The sequence below is a fragment of the Manis pentadactyla genome, chromosome 9, assembly GCF_030020395.1.
Source record: "Manis pentadactyla isolate mManPen7 chromosome 9, mManPen7.hap1, whole genome shotgun sequence".
Taxonomy (NCBI): domain Eukaryota; kingdom Metazoa; phylum Chordata; class Mammalia; order Pholidota; family Manidae; genus Manis; species Manis pentadactyla.
In genome coordinates this window covers 87,532,963-87,544,218 of record NC_080027.1, presented here as the reverse complement: position 1 = coordinate 87,544,218, position 11,256 = coordinate 87,532,963, and positions in this window count along the sequence as shown.

Below are 11,256 nucleotides of genomic sequence, written 5' to 3'. Positions count from 1 at the left end.
AAAAAAAAATTCGAAGATGATTTCCTGATGGGAAAATAAGCTCAGAGAGTTAGAAACAGCAACCACTAGGGAAAAGGGCAAGCTGCTGGCTTCTCCTCTGCCGGTTCTTTGCTGCACTTTCAGAGCTGTGTCACAGAAGCAAGCTGGCCCCCTTTACTCAGTCCGGGTGTTAGTTTCACCTCAGCAGGTTGCTCAGTTCTGGGAATATTGAAATATAAGAAACGACCTGCCCCTAAAAGATTTACAACCTACTGAGAAGAAAAATACATGTGAAACAAGTTAAACAGTTCAAGATAGAAACAGTGGAGTGCTATATCAACCAAGACCTTAGATGCATTTAGAAAGGATAATCCAATGGAGAAAAGTATTCAGGAAAGTCTCGCGGGGAACATGGGATTTTATGGAGTTCAACCTGAATTTAAGTAGGGTTTAGGTGGAGGAGAAGAGCATCCTAGGCAGAGGGATAGCTTAGTAAAAGTTAGGAATGAGTATGGGTTATGAGATAAGCAGCTCCTGGCATCTGGGAGCTGGCCTGGTATACTGTCAGCTGGGCTTGGGTGTTTTGTTGAAATAAATAATTTCACAAAACATCAACACCAGACAAGGCCACTCTGTGACTATGATAGATCCATGCAAAAGCATGATTATTCTGTCTGAACACAGGCAAAAGTTTGAACATTGTCCAAACCACAAAAATGTCCCAACATTTCCCTATTAGTTTGGCTAATATGAATGCAGCTTCTTTGCCATTCACAGCTTTAGCTTTGCTTCCTCCCTCCCACCTTACAGATAAGATTTATTGAAACCCAATCATAGAATTACCCCCCATTGCTTGTTAGCCTTCAATCCAGAGCAAAGCCCCACTTACTTGAACCCTTATCCAAATAATACAACACAAGCTAAATCCTATATGTCCTTTCTAATACCTGACAGAGATGTCCCACCATATTCATTCTCTGTTGTAGTGAACAATAAACCCAAAGTTCAACTACCAGAATGTTCTTGATGGTGTTTGGCTTGCGGGCATTGACGTTGTTGTGTAGGGTACAAGAAGCATGAAGAGGAGAAAGCTGATCATACTGAGGATCCATCCTTTGGAAGATGAAGGCAGAGGTTGAATCAATGCCGGGGTTCTTGTTCACGAAGCCGAAGAATGAGCTTCACAAACACTCAAGGTAGGAGAGCAAGGTAAAGGCTTTTATTTAGAGATAAAGTGAAAGAACAGAGCTCCCGGCTTATGCCAGGAGGGGCAGGAGAGTCCTGGTGGTGTGTTGTCTAGGAGGTTTTATAGGCAGTTGAGAGACCAAGAGTTAGGAAGGTGGATCCACCAGATGGTCTCTAAGTGTTTATTTTTAAAGAGACACTAAGTTTCTTATCAGTTTTCCAGACTATTTTGTGGAGATAACATAAGAAATTTACTGTTTTGATCCTTTCTCAGAATAACAGTTTCTTGGTTTGGGAGTATATCAGTCAAGGCTGCTTGTTTTGTTTTCAAGGTGAGCTGAGTTATTGACTTGATTAGGGCTGGAGGAGGAAAAGCAGCATCTGGGTAAAGTTAAAGATAAACTGGGCCTTTTAGCAGGCTACAGTAAATTTTACAATAGCCTCATTTAATTGACACAAACAAGACATGGGCTATGCTGAGATATTTTCTTATCTGGGGGATGTTCAAACATTCCTGGCCAGGTTATTCCTGGCATTTTAGTTTTAACTAATCTTCACTGAAGAATGCTTATATTCCTAGTTCAATATTTTACCTTTAGAGAATTAATGTGACTCTGTCTTTGTTTAATTGTTTAATATGGAGTTTTGGTAGGGGTCTTTTTCCAGAGGCCCTCACCCTACTCTGACTACACCCACAGTCCCTGTCTCAGAATGACAGGCAGAAGAATTCAAATTTCATTCATTCCACTGACATTTATCAAAAACCTACTCTGTTCCCAACACTATTACAATCAAAGAGAAGCTGAAAGAAGAACTCTTTTTGCCCCCCATAGAGTGTGGAGAGAGATTTCCCACAGCTACAGTAAAATATCAGCTTAGTGGGAGAGGAAGCACTAAGTTCTGGTGGGGTGGAGGGCATAGAGAAAGGACCATTTAACTCAGCCTAGAGTAGGGTAAAGGAGGGATAGTGTCAAGGAAGTCTTCCCATAGAAACTGACACTTAAGCTGAATCTCCTACGAGTTAGGAAGGGGGGAGGAGGAGGGCTTTCCAGGCAGAGGAAATAGGAAATGGAAAGGCAGGGGGTCTATACTAGCCATGATGGGTTCCTGAGCAAAGGAAATGTCCTGCTTAATGCCAGGTTTTCCCAGGTTCTGTCTTTAGGATTGGTGGGTTAAAGGGAGTAAGGAAGCCTGCCTCGCACCTACCAGTGAAATGCTCTGCGGCGTGGCATGCTGTGCTTTGGGGCAAAGTCCTTGGCCTGGGCTTTGCTTTGACTCCCTTTGTCGTACAGCAAAACAGCCACCTCGGGACTTGAAGTCATCTGTTCCCAGCTGATGAGCCATCAGGTACAGGGTGGACAAAAGCATTTTCTATGTATTTTCTGATGCTGTAAATTTGATAATGAGGTGAGTGGTGCAGCACTGCTCTGGTTTCATGCCACAAAGAGGCTGTGCAGGAGCACCCGTTGACAGATATTTTGGTCCCATCCAAAGGCAATTCATCCAAAAGCTGCTGATAATAGCAAATTGAGGTCTTGTGTTCATACTAGAAGTTGTGCAGACCATGAACATGACCCTAAATAATACCAGTTTCTTTGATCTGCAAAATAACATGTGCCTTAAGTGTTTTCTGGAACAAATAATATAGCACAGTGGAAAGAGCATTGTACTTAGACTATGTGATCTTGGGTTCATTATTTCACTTCTCTATGCTTAAGTTTCCTCCTCATAAAAGGGAAGGGAGGGGCTAAGTGGTCTCTCAGCTTGCAGTTTAAAATCTGTGATCCTGGGGCAGAGCTAAGATGGCGGCGTGAGTAGAACAGTGGGAATCTCCTCCCCAAAACATATATATTTTTGAAAATACAACAAATACAACCAATCCTAAAAGAGAGACCAGAAAATACAGGACAACAGCCAGACTACATCCACACCCGCGAGAACCCAGCGCCTGGCGAACGGGGTAAGATACAAGCCCCAGCCTGGTGGGACCCGTGCGCCCCTCACCCCAGCTCCCAGTGGGAGAAGAGGAGTTGGAGCAGGGAAGGAGAGGGAGCCCAGGACTGCTAAATACTCAGCCCTAGCCATCTGCACCCAGAGCACAGACACAGTGCGTGTGTGGGGTGCTGGAAACTAGGGAAACAGGACAGTAAGACTTGTAAGCAGGTCCCCGCAGCCAGTGCCCCAGGGACAAAGAAAAGCCAGTACTTTTTGAAAGTCTTAAAGGGACAGGGACCCCACCGCTGGACGGAAGCATCCCGGGACACTTAGCCCAGCAGCTGGGAATCCCAGGGAACTCTGGGCACACTAACCCCTTGGGCAGCAGCTCTGAGACCCCTCATGGCAATAAACAGCCCCCCTCCCAGTCCCCCTCCGGCATGACCCCGCAGCAGAGCAGCAGCCTGAGGCTGGCCAAGCCCACAGCAAGGGAGCTTCCTCCATAGCGGCCGGGCAAGAAACAGAGACCCAGTCTACACACAACTGCCCAACACAAGCCGCTGGGGGGGTCACTGTTGTCCCAGTAAAGAAAAGCCAGGAGCAAGTGGAAAGGGTCTTGGCTCTCCCAGCTGACAGATGAGTCAACAGCACACCGCTGCATCTATCAACATGAAAAGGCAAAAAAATTTGATACAGACCAGACTAACCCAGACATCCTCCCCTGAGAAGGAATCTGGGTAGATAGATTTAACAAATCTTCCTGAAAAAGAATTCAAAACAAAAGTCGTAACCATGCTGATGGACTTGCAGAGAAATATGCAAGAACTAAGGAGGGAGAATACAGAAATAAAACAATCTCTGGAAGGACTGCAAAGCAGAATGGATGAGATGCAAGAGACCATTAATGAACTAGAAATCAGAGAACAGGAACTCAGAGAAGCTGACGCAGAGAGAGATAAAAGGATCTCCAGGAATGAAAGAACATTAAGAGAAATGTGTGACCAATCTAAACCAAACAATATTCGCATCATAGGAGCACCAGAAGAAGAAGAAGAGAGAAAAAGGGATAGAAAGTATCTTTGAAGAAATAATTGCTGAAAACTTCCCCAAACTGGGGGAGGAAATGGCCTCTCAGACCACAGAAGCACACAGAACTCCCATGACAAGGGACCCAAGGAGGGCAACACCAAGACACATAATAATTAAAATGGCAAAGATCAAAGACAAGGACAGAGTATTAAAGGCAGCCAGAGAGAAAAAAAAAGGTCACCTACAAAGGAAAACCCATCAGGCCTTCTCAACAGAAACTTCTCATCAGACTTCTCAACAGAAACCTTATAGGCCAGAAGAGAATGGCATGATATATTTAATGCAATGAAACAGAAGGGCCTTGAACCAAGAATACTGTATCCAGCACGATTATCATTTAACTATGAAAGAGGGATTAAACAATTCCCAGACAAGCAAAAGTTGAGGGAATTTGCCTCCCACAAACCACCTCTACAGGGTATCTTAGAGGGACTGCTCTAGATGGGAACACTCCTAAAAAGAGCACAGAACAAAACACCCAACATATGAAGAATGGAGGAGGAGGAATAAGAAGGGAGAGAAATAAAGAATCATCAGACTGTGTTTATAATAGCTCAATAAGTGAGTTAAGTTAGACAGTAAGGTACTAAAGAAGCTAACTTGAACCTTTGGTAACCACGAATCTAAAGCCTGCAATGGCAATAAGTACATATCTTTCAATAATCACCCTAAATGTAAATGGTCTGAATGCACCAATCAAAAGACACAGAGTAATAGAATGGATAAAAAAGCAAGACCCATCTATATGCTGCTTACAAGAGACTCACCTCAAACCCAAAGACATGCACAGATTAAAAGTCAAGTGATGGGAAAAGATGTTTCATGCAAACAACAGTGAGAAAAAAGCAGGTGTTGCAATACTAGTATCAGACAAAATAGACTTCAACACAAAGAAAGTCACAAGAGATAAAGAAGGACATTACATAATGATAAAGGGCTCAGTCCAACAGGAGGATATAACCATTATAAATATATATGCACCCAATACAGGAGCACCAACATGTGTGAAACAAATACTAACAGAATTAAAGGAGGAAATAGAATGCAATGCATTCATTTTGGGAGACTTCAACACACCACTCACTCCAAAGGACAGATCCACCAGACAGAAAATAGGTAAGGACACAGAGGCACTGAACAACACACTAGAACAGATGGACCTAATAGACATCTATAGAACTCTACATCCAAAAGCAACAGCATACACATTCTTCTCAAGTGCACATGGAACATTCTCCAGAATAGACCACATACTAGGCCACAAAAAGAGCCTCAGTAAATTCAAAAAGATTGAAATCCTACCAACCAACTTTTCAGACCACAAAGGTATAAAACTAGAAATAAATTGTACAAAGAAAGCAAAAAGGCTCACAAACACATGGAGGCTTAACAACATACTCCTAAATAATCAATGGATCAATGACCAAATTAAAATGGAGATCCAGCAATATATGGAAACAAATGACAACAACAACACAAAGCCCCAACTACTGTGGGATGCAGTGAAAGCAGTCTTAAGAGGAAAGTATATAGCAATCCAGGCATATTTAAAGAAGGAAGAACAATCCCAAATGAATAGTCTAATGTCACAATTATCGAAATTGGAAAAAGAAGAACAAATGAGACCTAAGGTCAGCAGAAGGAGGGACATAATAAAGATCAGAGAAGAAATAAATAAAATTAAGAAGACTAAAACAATAGAAAGAATCAACAAAACCAAGAGCTGGTTCTTCAAAAGAATAAACAAAATAGATAAGCCTCTAGCCAGACTTATTAAGAAAAAAAGAGAGTCTACATACATAAACAGAATCAGAAATGAGAAAGGAAAAATCACGATGGACCCCACAGAAATACAAAGAATTATTAGAGAATACTATGAAAACCTATATGCTAACAAGCTGGAAAACCTAGGAGAAATAGACAACTTCCTAGAAAAATACAACCTTCGAAGACTGACCCAGAAAGAAACAGAAAATCTAAACAGACCAATTACCAGCAATGAAATTGAAGCAGTAATCAAAAACTACCCAAGAAAAAAACCCCTGGGCCAGATGGATTTACCTCGGAATTTTATCAGACATACAGAGAAGACATAATACCCATTCTCCTTAAAGTTTTCCAAAAAATAGAAGAGGAGGGAATACTCCCAAATTCATTCTATGAAGCCAACATCACCCTAATACCAAAACCAGGCAAAGACCCCACCAAAAAAGAAAACTACAGACCAATATCCTTGATGAACATAGATGCAAAAATACTCAACAAAATATTAGCAAACCGAATACAAAAATACATCAAAGGATCATACACCATGACCAAGTGGGATTCATCCCAGAGATGCAAAGATGCCACAACTTTCGAAAATCCATCAACATCATCCACCACATCAACAAAAAGGACAAAAACCACATGATCATCTCCATAGATGCTGAAAAAGCATTCGACAAAATTCAACATCCATTCATGATAAAAACTCTCAACAAAATGGGTATAGAGGGCAAGTACCTCAACATGATAAAGGCCGTATATGATAAACCCACAGCCAACATCATATTCAACAGTGAGAAGCTGAAAGCTTTTCCTCTGAGATCGGGAACAAGACAGGGATGCCCACTCTCCCCACTGTTATTCAACAGAGTACTGGAGGTCCTAGCCACGGCAATCAGACAAAACAAAGAAATACAAAGAATCCAGATTGGTAAAGAAGTTAAACTGTCACTATTTGCTGATGACATGATATTGTACATAGAAAACCCTAAAGACTCCACTGCAAAACTACTAGAACTAATATCGGAATTCAGGAGAGTTGCAGGATACAAAATTAACACACACAAATCTCTGGCTTTCCTATACACCAACAATGAGCTAATAGAAAGAGAAATCAGGAAAACAATTCCACTCACAATAGCATCAAAAAGAATAAAATACCTAGGAATAAACCTAACCAAGGAAGTGAAAGACCCTGAAAACTGTAAGACACTCTTAAGAGAAATTAAAGAGGTCACTAACAAATGAAAACTCATCCCATGCTCCTGGCTAGGAAGAATTAATATTGTCAAAATGGCCATCCTGCCCAAAACAATATACAGATTTGATGCAATCCCTATCAAATTACTAACAGCATTCTTCAACGAACTGGATCAAATAGTTAAAAAATTCATATGGAAACACCAAAGACCCCGAATAGCTAAAGCAATCCTGAGAAGGAAGAATAAAGTGGGGGGGATCTCACTCCCCAACTTCAAGCTCTACTACAAAGCCACAATAATCAAGACAATTTGGTACTGGCACAAGAACAGAGCCACAGACCAATGGAACAGAATAGAGACTCCAAACATTAACCCAAACATATATGGTCAATTAATATTCGATAAAGGAGCCATGGAGATACAATGGGGAAATGACAGTCTCTTCAACAGATGGTGCTGCAAAAACTGGACAGCTACATGTAAGAGAATGAAACTGGATCACTGTCTAACCCCATACACAAAAGTAAATTCGAAATGGATCAAAGACTTGAAAGTAAGTCATAAAACCATAAAACTCTTAGAAAAAAACATAGGCAAAAATTCCTTAGACATAAACACGAGTGACCTGTTCTTGAACATATCTCCCTGGGCAAGGGAAACAAAAGCAAAAATGAACAAGTGGGACTATATCAAGCTGAAAAGCTTCTGTACAGCAAAGGACACCATCAATAGAACAAAAAGGTATCCTACAGTATGGGAGAATATATCAATAAATGACAGATCCGATAAAGGGTTGACATCCAAAATATATAAAGAGCCCACACACCTCAACAAACAAAAAGCAAATAATCCAATTAAAAAATGGGCAGAGGAGCTGAATAGACAGTTCTCTAAAGAAGAAATTCAGATGGCCAACAGACGCATGAAAAGATGCTCCACATCACTTGTCATCAGAGAAATGCAAATTAAAACCACAATGAGATATCACCTCACACCAGTAAGGATGGCCACCATCCCAAAGACAACAACAAATGTTGGTGAGGATGTGGAGAAAGGGGAACCCTCTTACGCTGCTGGTGGGAATGTAAATTAGTTCAACCATTGTGGAAAGCAGTATGGAGGTTCCTCAAAATATTCAAAATAGAAATACCCTTTGACCCAGGAATTCCACTTCTAGGAATTTACCCTAAGAATGCAGCACTCCAGTTTGAAAAAGACAGATGCACCCCTATGTTTATTGCAGCACTATTTACAATAGCCAAGATATGGAAGCAACCTAAATGTCCATCAGTAGATGAATGGATAAAGAAGATGTGCTACATATACACAATGGAATATTACTCAGCCATAAGAAAAAAACAGTTCCTACCATTTGCAACAACTTGGATGGAACTAGAGGGTATTATGCTCAGTGAACTAATCCAGGCGGAGAAAGACAAGTACCAAATGATTCCACTCATATGTGGAGTATAAGAACAAAGGAAAACTGAAGGAACAAAACAGCAGCAGAATCACAGGACCCAAGAATGGACTAACAGTTACCAAAGGGAAAGGGACTGGGGAGGATGGTTGGAAGAGAGAGATAAGGGCGGAGAAAAAGAAAGGGGGCATTATGATTAGCATGTATAGTGTGTGGGGGGGCATGGAGAGGGCTGTGCAACACAGAGAAGACAAGTAGTGATTTTGCAGCATCTTACTACGCTGATGGACAGTGACTATGAAGGGGTATGTGGGGGGGACCTAGTGAAGGGGGAGCCTAGTAAGCATAATGTCCTTCATGTAATTGTAGATTAATGATACCAAGATTTAAAAATAAATAAATAAATAAATCAGAAAAATAAATAAATAAAATCTGTGATCCTGTGAATTGCTATTAAAGTAACAGAAACCAGTGACTGTTTACAACTCCGGCCTCCCTGTGGGAAGTTTCCATCCAGTAGGAATAATTTTCCTGGTGCAGGCGATACAGACTCTGATTCTTATCAAGCTGGCTATAGATCTAAATGCTCTGCTGAGTCTGCAAAAGCTTCCATAATCCATGTGGATGGTGAGTGCAGACTTCTCACACACAGTTACTACATCCAGTGATTTGCAAATGACAGCTTCAGGGATTCTGCAGAACTTGCAGGGAACTGAAATTTAAATTCCTCCAAGGATTGGAAACAGACTGAATACAGCATCCAGAATTCTTGTTGCTTGGAATCTCCAATACATATTTAGATACCCAAATATGAATAAATGCACAATAATGCTAAACAAAGGCATGACTCCTACCCTCTGTGGATTGCATCCATTTTCAAGAACACAATTGTAAGTAGCTTTAGAAGTGTAAGAAAACTGTGTAAATGACAAAAAACCCACTTTCTGTCTTTTCTTGGGGGATAAGGCACCAACCACACACTAAATATTCTGTCATGAAATACCACAGGTGCAGGATGCCAGGAAGCTTCTCTAGGCAGCCAGATTTACAGGGTAATTGCCAGGGTGCTGAAATAATATATGTGAAAGTGCTTTGCAAACTGTAAAGCGTTCTACAAATAGAAGTTGTTAGATAATCTCCCAACAGTATGTTATTTACTGATAAGGTCTGATAAAGGCAGTGAAGAAACTCTTTGCAGTTCCCACCAGTTCTCCTTTCAAGTTCTCACCAGTTAGGTAGCCATCATGGAAAGAGTGGGAACCAGAGAATCAGAAACCTGGGGTTCAAGTTCTGGTAGTGCCTTCTACTCACTCTTCTGATGCCAGAGGTCTCTTCCAAGGACTGCAGAAATCCCAAGTGACAGAAAGAAAAGTTATTCTCCATGTATTAGACCCAAGCCAGTTCCCTATGAGTGGATGAGTCACACGCTAGTGGAACCAGGTAACTATATTTTCATCCCTTTACACTCTCCTCTTTCCACTCTCCTCTCCACTGCCCTGCCTTGGCTCCTGTCCCTGTGACATTGTAACTCCAGGAGCATGTGACAAAAAACTGTCCCAAGGAAGTGCAGCTAAGTCTTTCCCTGTAGAGGAAGGCAGTGAGCTACCTGGGTAGCTGTGGTTCTTACTGGTGAAGCCAATAGCCTGGTTGGTCGGGGGAGGTCTCGGTAGAAGTCCACACACATCCTCCCCAACACTCCAGACTCTGAATAGGTATCCTTGCAGACATTCCCCTTTGTGCTCGACTATCCCTCTTTCATAAGCCCCCAGAATTTCATCATAATTATAGGCAATCTAGAAAACCAAGCCGTATTTGTGTTGGCAAATTAAAGCTGCTATTCTATTCTGCAAAGAGGCACATTGGTGAGACGGATGAAGAAAACCTGGAAGGCAGCCTGCTTTTTCAGTTTTAAGAAGTATTTTACTAGATTTACAAGACTAACAGCTGAACCTTCCTCTAGCCTGGTGCAGTGGGTTGAATGGTTGTCCCTGAGAAGATATATATAATTCCCAGAACCTGTGCATGTTACTTATTTAGAAAGACAATCTGTGCACTTAAGGATTTTAAGATGAGGAGATCATCCAGGATTATCCAATAGGCTTTATGTCCAGGGGTAATTGTCCGTATAAGAGTGAGGCAGAGGGAGAGAAGGCACCGTTGTGGAAAGACACACACAAGAGAAAATGATGTGAAAACAGAGGCAGAGAATGGGGGATACTGTTCTACACCAAAGGATGCCCAAGACTGCCAGATGGTTGGCAGCCCTGGAAGCCAGGAGAACAGCAAGGAAAGATTCTCCCCCAGAGCCTGGGGAGGGAGTGTGGTCCTGCCAACACTTTGATTTTGGATTTTAGTCTCCAGAACTGTAAGAGAAGAAATTGTTGTTTGAAGCCACCCATAGTAATTTGTTACAGCAGCCCTAGGAATCTAATATATCCAGTCTCTGCTTTGGGGCCTCAGTATCACCAAGTAGGAAAATCACTCACTGATGCTGGGGTCAGACAGCTCTCATATTTCCACTTCCTAGCTGAATCCTTGAGCAAATCTTAGCACCTCTCTGAGTCTGTTTCCTCCTTTGTAAACTGGTTAAGAATAAATCCTCTAGGATGCAACTGGCCTGAGGCTCAAGGGACAAAATGCTGAGCAGAATGCCTGCTATATCAGACACTAGATGAATTT